General features: G+C 45.5%; 1 protein-coding gene across 2 annotated transcripts in view; it reads left to right on the top strand.

Moving 5' to 3' along the window:
• WBP1L (WW domain binding protein 1 like) overlaps positions 1-17,953 on the top strand; it is a 59,416-nt gene that overhangs the window by 25,933 nt on the left and 15,530 nt on the right. The window lies entirely within an intron of this gene.

Consider the following 17,953-nt stretch of genomic DNA (forward strand, 5'->3'; position numbering starts at 1 on the left):
TCTTAGGACTAACATGCTATATCAAAAAAGTATGGTGTATGTATTTCATTCAAAGCATGCTGTAGGTACAAAGAGACATAAACTTTATCCCCACCCTCAAGGGGTTTACAGTCAGATAGGGGAAGTAAGTGCTCAGGAGAACGGAATATTCGGCAGGTGATGGTGAGTGCCATTAGAGAGGGACAGGGGTGCTGTGAGTTTACAGGTGTGGGGAGGGAGCTTTCTTCAGGTGGCCCTGTCCACAGTCCAGCAGTCCCAGTGGTGGCACCGCAGGTGTGTGGAAAGACCAATTGATGGCAGCTGCTGGCCCATGGAGTCTAGGCTGTAGAGCCATCAAGACAATAATTTGTATCTTGCACCTCAGAATGTTGCCTTTCTCTGTGGGAGGGACCCACTCTCCCCCAAATTGTCCTCACCCAAGTGAGATGATCCTTAATACTGGAACTGAGTAGTCTCCAGCAAAACTGGGGTGCTCCTGCCTGTGTTGGAATACATCACGGACAGAGGCTTCTGGCCCCAGGGGCTGTTTGTAGTCTAGACAGCGGGTGCTGGTACTACAGGCCCTTGCTTGGCCTGATGCTGAATGTTAACAGGGCAGCCAGAATGTTGAACCCCAGCTACTCCCTGGGCCTGATAGGAGGTCTTAGGGTCTCACAAGGACATCACTGAAAGTGCCGCCCAAAAGGGGCAGGATGGGAGCCATCACTAGGGAGAGGGAGGAGGGAATTTGCCAACTTCTGATTTAACTCCTAACTTGCTGAATGTTAGCCAACATTACGTGATAATTTTGTTTGTTTATTACTTGGTATTTCGTCATGACAGCCACCCCGAGGGAGGAGGTCTTAGCTCCTTTCTGTCATGAGGAAACCAAAGCTCAGGAGGCTTTTCTCTTAAGGATCACACAGCTAACGTGTGGCCGCGGGGGCACCGGAGGCCAGGGCTGAGACACTTCTGTTGTCCTCCTCTTGTATCCTCTGGTGTGGTACCTGCACCCACATTTGCCAGACTGTCCCCCCATGTGCCCTGCACTCTGCCAATGACCTACTATGGAGTCCTGATCGACATAACCTATCCCTTGTGTGTGCTTAGCCTTTCTCTACAAGGTTCGGGACAAATTAAGCAAGACCCTGCTTGGAAGGGAACTGTCTGTATATAACGCAGCAAACACCAAGGTAACACTTGTTGTTTTTACTATCCAAGGTCAAAGCCAAAATCCTCATTGGCACTGATGTGTAAAAGTCTTGTAAGTGACAGCTGCATAGAACCCCTCAGTTCCCTGCTGTCACCTAAAGGTAGGAAGGGGTGATTCTTACCTCGGCCCTTCCAGATGGATTTTTTTTTTTTTAAGATTTTATTTATTATTTGTTTAGAGTGAGAGAGACAGAGCATGAGGCAGAAGAAGAGAGAATCTCAAGCGGGATTTGGACTCAGGGCAGAGCCTGACTCGGGGCTCGATCCCGCAGCCCTGAGATCGTGACCCGAGCCCAAATCAGGAGTTGGCTGCTTTACCGGCTGAGCCACCCAGGCGCCCCTCAGATGGATTTGTAAGCCCCCAACCATCTCTGTGGCAAGAAGCTACTTTTGTAGAGGAATGTAGGTTGTTTTTCATCACATTCCTGTTATCAAAGCAAAGAGAAACCAGTGGGCTGGATGGTAACTTAGTGGAAAAGAAGACTGTATCTGCTGATTTTGAAACTTTTATCCAGGATGGAGCCAAAGAAAACATTCACTTCCTCCAGTGATAACCCACGAGTTGGATCCACCCCTTCCCACCCCTTTTCCTTGAAAAGGTAGATTTTAGTCCAAGGGAACAAGAATTTGGGGCTACTTTAAAAACTGCTGGAAAATTTCTTTTTCTGTCCCAGTTCCCAACAACCAGATACTAGTTTGTTCGTTCATTTATTTCTTCCTTCCTTCCTTCTTCTTCTTTTTTAAAAAAGATTTCATTTGTTTATAACAGAGAGAGATGGTGAGAGAGGGAATACCCACCGGGGGGGGGGGGAGCTGAGGAAGGAAAAGCAGGCTCCCTGCTGAGCATGGATGTGGAGCTCTATCCCAGGACGCCAGGATCATGACCTGAGTTGAAGAGACACCCAACGACTGAGCCACCCAGGCGCCCCGAGATACTAGTTCCTTAGCTCTCATCCCCTCGCACTTCTTGACTCTTGCTCATTTGTAGAATTAGTGGGTTGAAAGGGGCTCCTCACATTGACCTGCTTTAGGCATTTTTGCACGCCTCCACAGCCTCTAGCCATTGTGTCTCTGGGCTGGGCTCAACTCAACTTGAATCCTGGACCTTTGGGGCATCGCCTCCTCGTTGCTGGAAATGGTGATTCAGTCCTGGGAGGTGACTTGCTTGACCCGTCTTGTTCTTTTACTCAGAGAGGAAGGGCAGCAGGGGAAAGCTGAAAGCTATATGCATTTCAGGGGATATGGAGCATGCCCAGAAGATGGCTGGAGTAGAGCACAGTGACTTCTTTTCCTGAAAGTGCCGTGGAGCTTGCTGGGTCCGTGTTGCGCATCAGACATCGGTTCCCTTGGGAACTGCATCAAGGAGGCCAGGAAATTTTTATTGTTTGGTTCTCTTGCTCAACACACACGTTCTCAAGGTCTTTCACTGACCTGTGACATGTAGTCTCATTCTTGGTTTTGCATACTGCCCATCTGATCCTGTGGTTTCCATCAGAGATTTGGAAATCCTGGGTTATGTACACAGTGGTGTGGATACCTGTGACCTCCCACTCCTCTGGGTGTGGCTCTGGCGGGTGATGGGAAGGCCCAGGATAGGCCAGGGCAAGCTGCCAACAGAAATAGAATGTGCTATCACGTCTCCTGGATTTATGGGCCCAGCTCTGATTGCTGGGTCAATGGGCAGGTCTCTCAGCGGTCATGCAAAATCACATCACCACAGCCTTGGTCTTACCCTCAGAGGCTCCCCTCAGACCACTGCTTGTTCCATTGTAGCTGAGAAGCACAGGGGAGCGTGGGGCAGGACTAGCCCCTCGGGTTCTTTGACGGTCAGTCAGCAGGGTCAGCCCTTTGCTAAAGATTTTTGCATGTCTGATCGTTTGCTAGGGCAGGCGCACTTGGGAGATGGACATCCTTCTGTTCCTGGGGAATTCACAGAATGGTTGGGGGGCCCATGAGGCAATCAGGCAGCAAGACCAGATAGAACACGATTCTGCGCTAAATCATGTAGTGGCGCTAAATCATGTAGTGCGGTTTGGCTGGAACAGTGGTTCTAAACTACAGGCAATTTTGCCCCTCTACCTGGGGGACATTTGGCAGTGTTTGGAGGTGGTTGATTGTCATAACCTGGGAGGTGGGGTGTTGCTACCAGCATCTAAGGGTAGAGACCGGGGATGGTGCTGAACATCCTACGCAAAGAATTATCTGGCTCCCAGTGCCAGTAGAGCCGAGGCAGAGAAACTCATGTCTGGGCATTACTGATGCGTGGTGTGTCCAGTCTGCTTAGGGAGCAATCACAGAAGTCACAGGCCTCAGGGAGAGTGGACTGAGATGTTTGAATATAGGGAAAATAGGTGTACTTCTTCCTGCTGCTTTCCAAGCAATACGTATTAAGTACCTATCCAAAGATTTAGAATCTTAACATCATGGTTTCCCCTAATCAGCAGGTACTATGTCTTGTCAAGAGCAGGTATGGAGTTAATTTTTTATGGCCAGTAGCGAAGATCCAAGCCCTTCTGGAACTGGTATTTTATCTCTTACTCTGGATAGTAGTAATCTGGATACCCGCTTTCAGAAGGATGGGATCTCAGTAGTGCCTAAATAACTTTATATAGTTTAAAGAATAGGCTACAGTTATTTCAGTAACAGGCCATATTTTAAGCCAAGTGCCTATTGCTGGGACTTGGGTCTGTTATACTCTATCTCTGATAAAGTAGTAAATTCCCCTTTTTCTAAGTCATCGGGTGTCTCCTTTAATCAATCTCTCTCTCTTTCTCTCTCTCTCTATATATATTAAAGATTTTATTTGTTTATTTGACAGAAAGAGATCAAAAGTAGGCAGAGAGGCAGGCAGAGAGAGAGAGGGAGAAGCAGGCTCCCCGCTGAGCAGAGAGCCTGATGCAGGGCTCCATCCCAGGACCCTGGGATCATGACCTGAGCCGAATGCAGAGGCTTTAACCCACTGAGCCACCCAGGCGCCCCATAATCTTTACATTTTTTTAAGATTTTATGCATTTATTTGAGAGACAGCATGAGAGAGAGAGGGAGCGAGCATGAATGGGGGTGGTGGTGGTAGGGGGGCAGAGAGAGAGGGGGAAGCGAACTCCCCACTGAATGTGGAACCTGATCTGGGATCCCAGGACCTTGAGATCATGACCTGAGCCAAAAATCAGATGCTTAACTGACTGAGCCACCCAGGTGCCCCTCCTTTCATCTCTAAATGTAATGTCTTAGAGTTCAGAAAGTTCTTTAAAGTTACTCAGAGTCCTTTGGAGACATAGCCTCTGGATTCTGAAGATTTTTTTTTTAATCTTGTATCTGTTACTGGGGAGACCTTTATTTTTTATTTATCTGTATCTATTTATTTATTAGAGCAAAAGAGCACAAGCGGGGAGGTTGGGGCAGAGGGAGAGGTAGAAGCAGATTACCCCCTGACCAGGGACCCTGGCTTGGGGCTCAATTCCAGGACCCTGGGATCACAACCTGAGCCAAAGGCAGGTGCTTACTGACTGAGCCACCCAGGCACCTCTAGTATTTAGCAGTATTCAATCAATTTGTGATAAGCTTAGTAATTTTTTCTAACTTTATAGGCAGGCTATTGACAATAAAGTGTGTGTATTGGAAAACACTACTCGTAATATTAAGAGTATTATCTTTGATATGTAACTCCATTTCTAGTATGTTTTTGCTTAATGCCATGCAAATAAGTTTCTGTAGTATAGATGTTGGAGTTTGTTGTTGTCATTTACAAAATACATTTTATTTTAAAAATTTATTTAAGTTCAATAAATTAACATATAGTGTATTATTAGCTTCAGAGGTGGAGTTCGTGATTCATCAGTCTTGTATAACACCTAGTGCCCATTACATCACATGCCCAGGGAGACCATTTTTATTGTGACACTTTGTCCCAGGTAGAAGTAAATAGTTTCCTTGAACAGTGTCGAACTTCTTGGCAGTAAATCTCTGGAACTGTTCTCCAGACAGATGGCAGGCAGGACAAGTCCCGTTATTATTTCTTTTGCTCCCAACAAAAGCCTGCCGCAGTGGGATGGAACTTCTGAAAAAAAAATGGGGTTAAATTTAGAATTTTGCTTAAAGCAAGGATGATCTCTGTGATCCCACATGTTCTCTTCTCTGTCAAATGAAACTATGGTGAATCTCTTTTAAAGCATATCCGTGATAAGTCTACTGGTACCTTCCATATTTCATATATCTATGAAGGCCATACTTCTTTCCAGGCAGAGAAGTGAGTATTTTATTTGAGCAAGAGCCATTTTCAAGATTTAGCAAAGACTTTGATGACTAGAACCCAGTCCTAGAAAGAATACTGACCCTGAAGTCAGAAGGCCATGGTGTCCACTGTCCAGAGTCTGTCATTCTTAGCCCTGGGCTGCATGGCAGTTCCTTATCTGTAAGACGAGGGTCCTAGCCCTTCTGACGTCTTGGAGGTGCTGGCTGGCAGGCTCAAATGAGAGGCTGCCCAGTAAAGAAGCTTGAAAACCCTGGGAGTCCTATATAAATGTGTGTTTTATGTATATTACTTTAATAGTGAGTGTTGTGTATATATCATCAGTGCTCCAAACTATGACCCTGAGGCTTTGCCACATTATAAGTCATTAAAAAAAGAATGAATCCTGTTAATCAGATGGTACTTAATTAAGGCACACAATAAACCTGAATATTTCAGGAAGATTTTCAGCAACAAGAACTGAAACATCAACTTTTTTTTTTTTTTTTTTTTTTTAGCCTAGCAGTTTGGTTATTACAGAGTTCCTCAAAGGCCAAGTCCATATCTTCTCTGTCATTTTTGTGCCCGTCAGCATCTAGCATGAAAGTTTAGGATAACGCCTAAACATTCAGTACTTTCCAGTGCAATTTGGGATTTAGATCTAGGCAACTTGTTCTAGCTGTGTGGCCACTCTGGGCCTCGCTTTCCTTGGTTCCTGTGGGGAAAACTTAACATACGTGAAAATGCCCAGCCGAGTGCTTGGTAAACACAGAACCTGGGAAGAACTGGGTTTTCTGCAGCCTGTTGAGTGTTGTGGCAAGAGGTTTTCCGGCCAGAGCCGTTCCTCTTGTGCAGTGAAGAGGGGCCCTCCTCTTTGTCCAGGTCTCTGTTTACACATTGTGTGCAGTGTGTTGCTTGAGCCTCAGTACGGAAGGTGCACATCTGCTGTTGATGTTTGGGTTTCTGCAGCTCGCCTTAACCTCAAGGTGAGGGCATGGATGTCTGTTACTGAACTTGAGAGCAAGAGGAGTTAATCAGATGCCCACAGGAGCCAGGCCGTGACAGCTTGAGTGAAGCAGATGGGCTTCGTGGACAGCAGGGATTGTTGGGGGGGGGGGTGTGAGATTGGGCCAGAGCCTGTGTACATCTGTGAGCCAGCCTGATATGCTGCTAAGGGAATGTGGGCCCGGAATTTGCAAGAGAAGTTGGAAATCTGATTTCTGTATGATTCCTTTTTGTTTGAAAATGTTGATGGCTAGGGGCTTGCCAGGGGTTCTGCTGTAGCTTGCTTGTCTCGGGTTATAATTTTCCACTCTGCTTGAATAAACCTGTTTTTGCTGGTTTAAAAAAAATGACCATTAATTCCATTTTTATTTTTAAAGGTGTGTCTTAGAGAGAGAGAGAGAGACACAGAGAGATGGTGTAAGCGGAGGGGAAGGGCAGAGGGAGAGAGAGAGAGAGTCAAGCAGACTCTGCACTGAGCGCAGAGCCCGAGCAGGGTTCCATCTCACAGTCCTGAGATCAGGACCTGAGCTAAAACCAAGAGTTGGTCAGTTAACTGACCACACCACCCAGGTGCCCCCATTGATTCCACTTTTTAAAAAATCGAAGGGGTGCCTGGGTGGCTCAGGGGGTTAAAGCCTCTGCTTTCGGCTCAGGTCATGATCCCAGGGTCCTGGGATCGAGCCCCGTATCGGGCTCTCTGTTCAGCGGCGAGCCTGCTTACCCTTCTCTCTCTGCCTGCCTCTCTGCCTACTTGTGATCTCTCTCTGTCAAATAAATAAATAAAATCTTTAAAAAAAAAAATTGAGGGGCGCCTGGGTGGCTCAGTGGGTTAAGCCGCTGCCTTCGGCTCAGGTCATGATCTCAGGGTCCTGGGATCAAGTCCCGCATCGGGCTCTCTGCTCAGCGGCGAGCCTGCTTCTCTCTCTCTGCCTGCCTCTCTGTCTACTTGTGATCTCTCTCTGTCAAATAAATAAATAAAATCTTTAAAAAAAAAAAAATTGAAAAGCAGAGGTGCCTGGGTGCCTCAGTCAGTTAAGTGTCTGACTCTTGATTTTGGCTCAGGTCATGATCTCAGAGTCTGTATTGAGCCCCACGTTGGGCTCTGCAGTCGGGGGGGAGTCTGCTTGGGATTCTCTCTCTCCCTTTCCCTCTGCCCCCTCCCTCCCTGTCTCTTGCTCTTTCTTTAATGAATAAATAAATAAATCATTTTTTAAAATTGAAAAACAGGGCGCCTGGGTGGCTCAGTTGGTTGGGCAACTGCCTTCGGCTCAGGTCATGATCCCAGAGTCCTGGGGTCGAGTCCTGCATTGGGCTCCCTGCTCCATGGGGAGTCTGCTTCGCTCTCTGACCTTCTCATCTCTCATGCTCTCTCTTACTGTCTCTCTCTCAAATAAATAAATAAAATCTTTAAAAAAAATACTGAAAAACGGGGCGCCTGGGTGGCTCAGTGGGTTAAGCCGCTGCCTTCGGCTCAGGTCATGATCTCAGGATCCTGGGATCGAGTCCCGCATCGGGCTCTCTGCTCAGCGGAGAGCCTGCTTCCCTTCCTCTCTCTCTGCCTGCCTCTCTTGTGATTTCTCTCTGTCAAATAAATAAAATCTTAAAAAAAAAAATACTGAAAAACAAAGTTACCATGTGGGCATAGAACTCATTAGTGGGCCGATTGTGGTCTGAGGGCCACCAGTTGGCAATCCCTGCTTTCAGGCAGGAGACACAGTGATACAATTAGGAAGGAAAGAACCTGCCCTCATGGGACCAACTATGCCACATGATAGTCGGTTGAATTGCCCTCCTTCTCTGCCTGAGTGCCACCTGCTCTTGTTGGGTGATATCTTGCCCCTTAGCTCTCTGCACCGGCCCTTGCTGAAGATGCCGTACTTCTCAGTGCATTTATTCTGGGGGAGAAGAGGCCAGTGATGAGGGATTGCTGGAGATACCTCGAGGCAGGACCGCTTTTCCTTCTAAGTGTCCAGGGGTTAAAGAATGGCACATTACCCCATTGTCCAGAGCTGCTGCAGCCAGCAAGACCTCCCAGGCCTGCATGTGCTAGGACATCAACGAGTAGCCTTTAATAAAACCGTGGAATATGTTGCAACTTCCGATCTGTGCTCTGGGATTTTCCTACCAGGGTCAAGTGGCTTTTTCTGAGTTTGTTATTCAGGTTCCTAAGGGCAACACAGGAAATGGATTTTAATTTCTTTTTTGGCTGCTCTGCTTGGGGGCTGTTTAATGAGGATCCAGTTTGCAGTGCAGCAGTACTGGTGTGGGTACAAGCATACCTGACTTGTTATTTTTTTTTTTTTTAGTGTGTGTTTATGATCTATTGCGTGTACTTTTTAATGAAGTGAAGCAGAAAGCATCTGACTGATTGTATAGGCCTTGATTCTAAGTGACTACTCGTTGGGGTAACTTTTGAGATGTGTTTGGGATTCTAGAAAAAGAATATTAGAGCATTCCACTTTTAGAGGCAGGAAGTATGTATATTGCACGTTTTTATAAATCTAGGGTGGTGGTTCTCAGACTTCAATATAGGTAAGCCGAACCCGTGGAAGTTCTTAACCTACATTCTTAAATACACTGGGTGATTTTTGGGCCCACGGACCACACTTCAGGAAACATGTCTCTATTTTGTTGTGTTTATTATCAAAGTGTGTTCTTTGCTACCTTGGGGCAAATTCACTATTTGTGGGATGCCGTGATTGATTGTGATTCACTGTTGCCCTTCCTCACCCCCTGGCATGTACCAATCTTTGGGAGTCCCCAGACAGAATTGTTCCATGATACCCTCATACGCGGAAGTCAGTGGACCCTTGCCGCTGCTACAGCAGGGGTCCCCAGGACTCCCCTTTCACAGTACACACTGTAGCCACATCCTGAAGCCGCAGCTGCCTACATTGGTTCTAGACTTTTCTCCAGTGTTACTGGCTTCAGTCTTTGGCTTTACCCTTCGAGGTACCTCGCGGCTAGAGGGAGGGAGACTGCGTATTCTCTAGCCAGGGGAACTGGAGGCTAGAGCTCCTAGGGGTAAAACATACTATCAAATGTGAGGGATAGACTGAATCTTATCAGATTAGATTTATTGGCTTGTTTAGGGGAAACTGCCTGCCTAATTGTCCTCTAGGAATATTACTGAACTCAACCAAACAGCATAAAAATTCATTCCTAATATCCCAGTGCATAGAAAGCAGAGTCTTGGTTAACCTAGCAATGGCTTGCCCTTTATCAGAAAGGATGAAACAGAGCTCTTTTAGGTAAGAAAGATTAAAGGAGTAATTGTCATGTATAGTTTATATTGTGAAGGATACAAAAGTGGTATGGGACACTCCCTATCATAAATTAAAAGGGAGGGGCACCTGGGTGGCTCAGGGGGTTAAAGCCTCTGCCTTTGGCTCAGGTCATGATCCCAGGGTCCTGGGATCCGAGTCCCACATTGGGCTCTCTGCTCTGCGGGGAGCCTGCTTCCCCCTCTCTCTCTCTGCCTGCCTCTCTGCCTACTTGTGATCTCTGTCAAATAAATAAATAAATAAATATCTTTAAAATAAAAATAAATTAATAAAAAGGGAGATTAGACGAACCTGTAGGAACCAATAGTTCAGGACTCCTACTGGATCATTTCTCTCTGCCTGAATTTACTTTCCTTCACCCCCAACTCTCTGTAATCTTTTTACATCCAACTCAAAATGTGTGCCCTTGCACGAATCTACTTATTTCCCTCAGCCCTTCAAACAGCTTAAAATCATTAGTATTAGCGAAAAACTGATATTAACAATCTTATTGTAAAAATACAGGTGTAAATCCACAAAAACTTAGAGTGTATTTTATGATCACCTACAATTTCTTTTTTAAAGATTTTGTTTATTTATTTGATAGAGATCACAAGTAGGGAGAGAGGCAGGCAGAAAGAGAGAGGGAAGCAGGCTCCCTGCTGAGCAGAGAGCCCAATGGGTTAGTTAGGGTTAGGATTTGGGGCTCTCGCATCAGGACCCTGAGACCATGACGTGAGCCGAAGGCAGAGGCTTTAACCCACTGAACCACCCAGGTGCCCCTACAAATTTTTTTTTTTTTTTTTTTTTTTTTTTTTTTTTTTTTTTTTTTTTAAGGACCTGGGGCTGAAAGTGCTGCATTTTCAGAATTGGAAGATTCTAAGATAGGATAAAAAATAGCTGATTCTAAGTTAAGTTTGCTTGCTATCTTTTCTCATTTAGCCATTTCAGATTTATCTCATTTACGAAGCCCTTTGGTTATAGAGTATTACCAAAATCAGATAGCACTCTGGTTCAGTAGATGTATAGTGCTAGAATTTGGTCTACTTTCTGGAAAGCCATTCCTGGTTCAAGACTGGAAGGAGAGCTGCTTTTGTTACTTATTTGTAGTAGCAGTCACAAAGCAAGGAGACAAAAAAAGAGAGTGGGGGAGTCCCAAGTTGAAAAGTAACCTTAGAGTTGCAAAAATATTTCGGTATTATTCATATATCCAGCAACATTAGAGCCAACAATGAATTCGTAAGTTACTGTGTTTTATCTGTTTTGCAAGGTGTACGCGGCATGGCCTCTTCCCTAATTCTCAGTGATTGTTTTCATACTACTCTCCCTGAGATTCAGTGTGCTCAGCTGCACTAGCCTTCTTTCTTTTCCTTGAGCACACCAAGCTCATGCCTGTATCGGTATCTTTGCCTGCACTTGGCATTCCCTCTGCTTGGAACACTGTTCCCACAGACTCCTTAATCTGGCCCCTTCTCATCATTCAGGGCTCCACTCATGTCACCTTCCCCTTCCCAGGGAGGCCTTTCCCGACTGCTCCATCTAAAAGCTTTTGTCCTATTATCCTGTTTTACATTTTCATGGAGATTATTACTATTTAATTTATTTAGATTATTACTATTTAATTTTCGGTCTTCCCTACTTTAACATGTTTAGGATCATTTGGTGTTGTTCTGTAGTTTCAAACAGTGTGCCCCTGTATGAGTTTATTATTGTCTGAAAATTCCATATCTTTAATCAGCTCTGGGAAATTTTCAGCTGTCTCTTTAAATATCACATCTCTTCTATATTCTTCTTCTTATTCTCATTTTCCATTTCTGTGTCTTTTAATTGGTATAAGCCCTTTGCTGAGTAATTTTCTCAGATCTGTGTCCCAGTTCACCAGTTCTCTCTTTAACTTGGTCTGATCTCTATGTAACCAATCTGTTGAGTTTCTAAATTTCAATAATGATTTTTCTATACATTCCCCCCCCAATCTGCTCAGTCACTGTTTTCTTCAGTATGTTCATATCTCATATTTTTCATTCTTTCTTTTTGGTTTCAATAATTTGATACACACTTACGTATTATAGCTTATCTGACCGTTTTACTAAGTTTTTTCCAAGAGTCTTAACCTGCTGTTCGTTGAATTTCCCAAGTCTTGTTCACCACGACTTATTTCTGCATAAGTTTTGGTATTTTCTGTTGTGAGCTCATCTTCAGCTGAGCTTTATTTATGGGAATCAGTACCCTGATTGAAGGTAGGTCTCCTCAGAGTATATTCTATTTCTTTTGCCAGATATCACAGGGTCATTGCAAGCCTGAAACCACTTTTTGTGTTCAATTTTTGCCTTGAGGATTTTTAGACCATATAGTAGTACAATTCAGATCTCAAATTAGCTTATGGAAAGACCTATGGTTGTGGACTATTAAAGCAGATTTTTTTTTTCTCTCAGTTCAGAGGTTTCTTATTGTCACCATGTGCCAACAGGCTAATTTTTTCCTAGTCTTCTCTGTCTTTTTGAGGGTTATCATTGTATATGGGGTTCATTTCCAATTTCCTGTTTTCAGGTGGGCCCAAGAACAATAAACAGCCTCCTTTTCCAGGGCAACTGAAAAGGCCTGACCTCATTTGCCACTGTATTTTCTAGTTCCCCCCAACATTTATGAGCCCTGAGGCTTTTTCTTACTTTCTTGCTAGCTCAGCTGTGTAATTAAAAGGATATTGTTATATAGCCACTATTTCTAGGAGTTTTGACAAAGAAGAATTTTTAAAGTTACCAACCTAGCTCTCTTGCCATGGAAGCAGGATCTCTTCTCCCAGAATCCCTTGCTCATTGCTGCAGCTATAGCATCTAGCACAGTGCCTGGCACATGGGGAGGGGTATCAATGCATATTTGTTCTTTAATTTGCGGAATTGGACATTTTGACTAGAAATTGTTGCTTCTCGGGACACCAGTGACTCAGTTGGTTAAGCATCTGCGTTTGGCTCAGGTCATGATCCCACCGTCCTGGGATCTGGGCCCCACATCAGGCTCTCTGCTCAGTGGGGAGTCTGCTTCTCCCTCTGCCACTCCCCCAACTCGTGCTCTGTCTTTCTCTCTCACTCTCTTTCTCTCAAATGAAGAAATAAAATCTTTTTTTTTTTAAGTACTTTTTTTTTTTTAAGATTTTATTTATTTGACAGAGATCACAAGTAGGCAGAGAGGCAGGCAGAGAGAGAGAGGAAGGGAAGCAGGCTCCCCACTGAGCAGAGAGCCCGACGCGGGGCTCGATCTCAGGACCCTGAGATCATGACCTGAGCCGAAGGCAGAGGCTTTAACCCCCTGAGCCACCCAGGCGCCCCAAGAAATAAAATCTTAAAGAAAGGAACTATTCCTTCTCCCTGTAGGGAAAGCCAGAAGTAGTGCTCCCAATTCATTCATACCCTGCAGCCAAGATAGTGTCCTGTGCTTTAACACCTGTGAACAATTTCAGTTTTCCTATTTTTTATTTTCAAACTTTAAAACTTCGGTGCTTTCCTAAGGATATGAAGATGCTGTTGCCAGTTACTAGCAGGGTTTTCCAACCCCATAAATTGGCAAATTAAAACCATCCTTGGGGAACCGTTACTGCCCAGTGTCTGTCTTTATGCTGGTGCTTGGAAAGTTCTTGTACTGATTAATTGACCTTTAGAGTGGCTTAGCTGAGAACAGCAACTCTAAGAGATGGAAACTGTTGGGGAAAGTGCTGTTGGTCCCACAGTGGATGCTGCCACAAAAGAGATGAGATGATTTTTTACGTATGTGCAAAAGGTATACTCTTCATCCTTTTCCGTTGTAAAAATGTTCTTTCTAGTTCAGTGTTGGTCTTGCTTAGTTCCCTTTGTGCCTGTGCTTTTTGTTTGAGGACTATGTGTGCCCTGTATCTCGGAACCAGTCGCTGGGAAATCTGGGCTGAAGACGCATAGCTATAACAAACGAAGCAGCTGATGGTCATTGCCACCGTCGTTCTTGAGACAAGAGACCTCGGCATGAGAGCACGTGTTTCACACAGTTTTTTTATGACAAGTTCTACATTTCTAACAATTTTTTGGCTGTGCAGTTTTATGCAAATGAAAACATTGCTGGGAAGGAGCTGTCCTTAAAATGCAGTTCTGATCTCATCACCTCCCTGCACAGACGGGTCCCCACTTACCTAACTTCCCTACCTACTTCTTCAGCAATGTCCTTTTCGTTAAAGGGCTCTGCTTGTACCATCTCCTTTACCTAGAATGTTCTCCCCATCCCTCTTCTCTGGTTACTAATTTTCCAACCATGTTGGTGATCTCCGTTCAAGCTTACCTTCGTCACAGAAGTTGTCTGGACCAACTTCATGACTAACTCCCGGGTCTTATCTCTTGTAAACTCTTACCAAATCGTGTGTTTTTCTCTTTCTAGTTGTAGTTTTATCCGTGTGATTGCTTTGTCAGTCTTTCACTAGACTGCAAGCTCCATGAGGACAGAGATCATGACCGTTATGGCCATTTGCCCGTTGTGTTCCCCATCTGATTCACTGCTGGTACGGGGCAGGTACTCAGTAAATGTTGAAGGAAGGATTGCAGGTCTCACATTCCACACTGGGATGAAACAGCATTCTGCTTTTCAAAAAATTAGTTTACGAGAAAACCACCTTTCGAGCAGAAAAGGAAGGAGCCCTGAGCACATTGCCCATCCTCTCTGCCAAGTAGGAGATGAAGTCTCCTCTTCCCAAAAAGTCAGAGAGCTCCACAAGGGCAGGGTCCTTATCTTTTCCTTCAAAGACAAAATGTTGATTTTGTTGGGTTTGGAGTTTTCAGGGAATTTATTGCAACTGAAGTATAAAAAGCAGCTGAAGGAGTGTAACCTCAACCAAGGCAACTAAAGCTTACTAGGAAAATCCCTGGCTCTGGGGCCAAATGAAAGAGCTCGAAACACTCCCTAGCTGTGTGATCTTAGGCAAGTTACTCAGCCTCTCTTGGCCTCTATTCCCTGAGACTGCCCACTTCATAATTGCTTTCAAGTTAAGATTAAGGAATAGATGTAAGGCATTTAGAACAGTGCCTGGCATAACAGGTACTTGGTCTGCATTAGCGGCACTATTCACCCCCAGCTTGAATAGCCAATGTTTTGTTAAGCAAACCATTACACACCAAGCCCTGTGCTTGTATTGGGAGTGGGGGAGATAAGTGAGGAGACGGAGCTCCTGCTCATAGGGAGAGTGCAGTTCATTCTTTGGTTCACTTTCTGGAGAGGGTGTGGGAGGGATATTTACTGCCCACTCTTCAGCACTTGGGCTGAACAATGTAATGTGTGTAAAGTGCTTGAAGATGCTTGGAGGCAAGGCAGAGAATAATCACCATCCTAAAAGGTGCTGAGAATTTTTCGTATTTGAACTTTATCCGTTCCATTCTCTCCGGTTGCTTTTTCTGTTCTTCATGTGTCTGGAGCAACCCACATTGTCAGTGAACTTGACTCTTCTGAAATAGTTCTACGTGAATGCAAAGGGCTGTTTAGATGGTCTTTCATGCCCAGCAATAATGGTTCACAGTATAACATTGATATTAAGAGCTCAGAGAGGTTAAGTAACTTACCCAAGGTCACACAGTTAATTCAATAAGCCCAGTATGAGACCTGTGCTTTAGACCCAGACTGTTAACCTGACTCTTAATCTGTGTCTTCCTCACATTGGTCTTGGAGGTCTTTGAGAATCCTCTGGGTGATCTGGGATTAGCTCCTTCCCTACAGGGGAGGCTGGAAGAGCACCAGGCAACATTTGCACACTGCTGTTCTTTGCTGTCTCTTTGAGTGAGAGGAGACAGATTTCAGGAGCCCTTATGTTGACTCAAGGCTGCTGTGGGAGGGGATGGGAGGTGGGTAGGCTAATAAAGACTTAGGGATGAAGGAGACATGAGAAAGCATCTTTAACTCCTCCTAGGGCCCTTGTGTCCAGGTCCTAGTTCTCTGTAGTGAAGACCAAACCCAAGAGATCCAGGGCCAAACCCTGGGCTCCAGGATTTTCCTTTCCTACAAGCAGATTTCTGGAGGAACTTACCTTGGGACTCACATCTCACTTACCCTCCTGCTCCAACATTCCTTCCTTGCTAAAGGTGCATGAATGAGTCCACTTTTTGTCTTCCTTAACCACCCACCTGCTTTCCTTCCTCCTGTGACAGAGAACAACAGTTTCCATCACCAAGACCATCCCAGGCAGTCAGCGCACTCTGTCAAGGGGCAGAGGAAGAAGAACAGGGGTCGAGATTTACTGGGTAAAAAGCGTTTGAGGAACACTGGATTAAATAATGCTTCTGGAGTTTGGCTCTCCGTAGGGAAGTGGAGGCAGAGAAGGGAAAAAGAGCGGGATCTTGTGTAGACCAGACTTCTGTGCCAGGGGATGGAAAAGCCTAGAGAAAAGCTGACACCAGTAGGGTCATGAGGATGCCACTTGTTTAGATTTCAAACGCGTTCCATTCCATGCTTCACTTAGGACCAGTTGGCTGCCCTGTGTTCAGAGCCTGGACCTCATCTGGCGAATTTCCCCGAGGCAGAAGTGTCACTGGATTCTTTCATGTGTTGGAGTGTAGGCAGCACGGCCCCTTTTAGAAACTATGTGGACACTTTGAACTGTGCTCTTGCGAGTCAGTGCCAGAAGAATGGCATTTCGGGACCTGGTAAACTTGGGAGAAACTTTTTGATGTCCTTATGAAAGCAGTGTTTTGCTCTGAAGTCAGGGAGGGTGTGTTCTAGCAAAAGAAGCGAGCCCAGATCTGCTTTCTCCATGTGCACCAGGCCTCAGAGGAGACCTCTGACAGGGTAGGCCTTCCCCCTCTCGCCCCCTCCCCCCGACTGCCCAGCATCTCCATCGTGCTTACGGTGGACGTGGGAAGGCAGAGATAGGAAGAAACCTGTTGGTAGTGTTGTGAAACCCTCACTGTCAGAGCTTTCAGACGCCTTTCCCGTGTTTCCTTCTTCCCAAATCCCTTTCCACAAGGCCATAAGGCCCTTAAAGACCAGGAAACACCTGAGCCTGTGTGGTGGAGACGGGCACTGAGCCCAGGATCTGGTCTTTAGCTGTGCCCTCTACCTCGTCCTCTCTCTGTGACGTCAGGCACCTGAATGGTCTCTGCCCGGCCTTAGCCCTGTAGCTGGTTGCTGGAGTGCCTTGTTTATACCCTTGGCCAAGTAGACAGTGGAGTGTAAAGCAAGGCCCGGAGAGGAGGAACTGACCGTGTGACTTAAGTTTCCACTGGCAGGCGTCCGCCCGGATGTACGCTGTGGGCAGGGTCAGCCTGAGTAGCAGCAAATACAATGCTGTGGTTTTAGTTTCTCTGCTGAGCAGGGTTTTTTGTTTTTGGTTTTTCTTCCCCCATTTCTTAACCCCAGGCTTCTTGAGGGTGCGGACAATGGCTTATTCATCTTTGTATCCCACATACCCCAACACAGTGCTTGGCACAAAGACAGCACGTCCAGTAAATGGATTAGTGTTTTTGGCTTAGAATAAACGTTGAAAGCCAGACAGAGCTCCTGACTTAGAGGTCCCAGTGTACGTGGTGGGGTCCACAGTACACGTGGGGCTGAAGTGCAGGTTGGCCGGTGGGGTATCTTATTTCTTAAATGTGAAATGTCAAAAGATGTCTTCACCTCCAGCCCCCTCCCGCAGGGGTGTGAATAGAATTTGGCGCACTGTGGGGCGGTTACTCAGCAGTGCCCGTTCTGGAACTGTCCCTGATAAGGCACAGTGTGAATCCTAGGTCCAGTCAAGATCATTTGATAAACAAAAAATTACCTAGCAAATTGAGATCAGATGAGGTCAGCTGGGCAGGTCGCCCCTTTTCTTAAGAGTAAAGAATTTTGCTGGCAAGTTATCTCGACCCTCTTTGGAATCACACTGTATTTCACCTTGAACAGTGTGTGTTTTGAAGGACGGGACGACTGACTCAATGCTAATCCTGGAATATGTACTACGTTAATTGTTCCAGGAACTTTCACAGAAAAGCTGGTTTTATTTAAAACATACTGCTAATTACACGGGAACCAGCATCTTTTTACCGGCTGAGTGGAACACTGGGACATGGAGTATTTCTGCCTGGACGTGAAGAAAGTGAGGCATCCGTTTCCTGTCTGAGGAAAACTTCGCTCTTACCAGTCGTCTTTGTGTGCCGAATCCTCTTCCCCTTTTAATGAACCTTTGTTGTTTTCTTTAACCTGCTATTGTTTTGGGTTCTAATTTTTTTTTTTCCTTCATGGAATGAACATTGGTTTGGACCGTCTTGGTGGAGGGTGGGCAGATAAC

Source organism: Meles meles, chromosome 13, assembly GCF_922984935.1.
Source record: "Meles meles chromosome 13, mMelMel3.1 paternal haplotype, whole genome shotgun sequence".
NCBI lineage: Eukaryota > Metazoa > Chordata > Mammalia > Carnivora > Mustelidae > Meles > Meles meles.